Raw genomic sequence first — 913 nt, forward strand, 5'->3', positions numbered from 1 at the left:
CCCGTGCGGGCGGAGATCCTCCTAGCCTTCCCCTCCCTCCGTTCCATGCACCCTCCCCTAGATGCCACGCTGACATTGCCACTTCCTCCTCGGTTGCTCCACAGCCCCACCTGCATTCTGCAGCATGCCCGTGGGCTACCTGCCTGAAGATCGCCTTCAATTCCTGCAATCACCTGCCAAAGAGGAAGGCCTGATGAACTCCCCCCCCACCCTACCCCACCCCGGCTTAAAATACAAAGCAAATCCGGGCGAGGGGGTAAATAACTTGCTCAGTTACCTTCCCTGCAGAGCTGGCAGAGCCCAGGCTCTGCAGACTGACCTCTCATCACCCCAGGCACCCTGTCAACTGTCTCTTCACTCACCTGAAATTTTAAAATTTCATCCGGTCTGAAACCTCAATTGCTGCCTCCTGGAAACTTCTAGAGTTGGAGAACATTGAGCACCTTAGTTTCCAACAAGTGTGTGTCCTGCAAGGGAGACAATTGCAGACACAAATTGTCCTGAGATCAGGCATGTCCCCAGCCTGCTCCTGTTGTAGCTGTCACAAGTCACAGACTGATCCGTAAAACAATTGCTGAACAGCAACTGTGTACCTGAGCGCCTGCTCTTTTTGTGGTCAGGGCCTCATGAGTGTAGAGTTTAGAAAACAAACAAACAATGCTACAGTAGCCACATTGGCACAAGGAAGAATGAAACAGGAAAGACAAACACATAACGCTGGGGAGAGAAAACTGAGCCGTCAGGGGAAAGTTCACTGAGAAAGTAATATTTGAGCAAAAAGCTGAAGGATGTTGGGGGAGGAGCCAGTGAGGACCCGTCTGTGAGGCTGGCTAAAACCAGCCACATCAGTGCAATCAGCTAGCACCAAGCTATCAGAGACCATGTCTCAAAACCAGATGGACGGTGCAAAGGA

The sequence above is a fragment of the Mesocricetus auratus genome, unplaced genomic scaffold, assembly GCF_017639785.1.
Source record: "Mesocricetus auratus isolate SY011 unplaced genomic scaffold, BCM_Maur_2.0 Super-Scaffold_100013, whole genome shotgun sequence".
Classification (NCBI taxonomy): domain Eukaryota; kingdom Metazoa; phylum Chordata; class Mammalia; order Rodentia; family Cricetidae; genus Mesocricetus; species Mesocricetus auratus.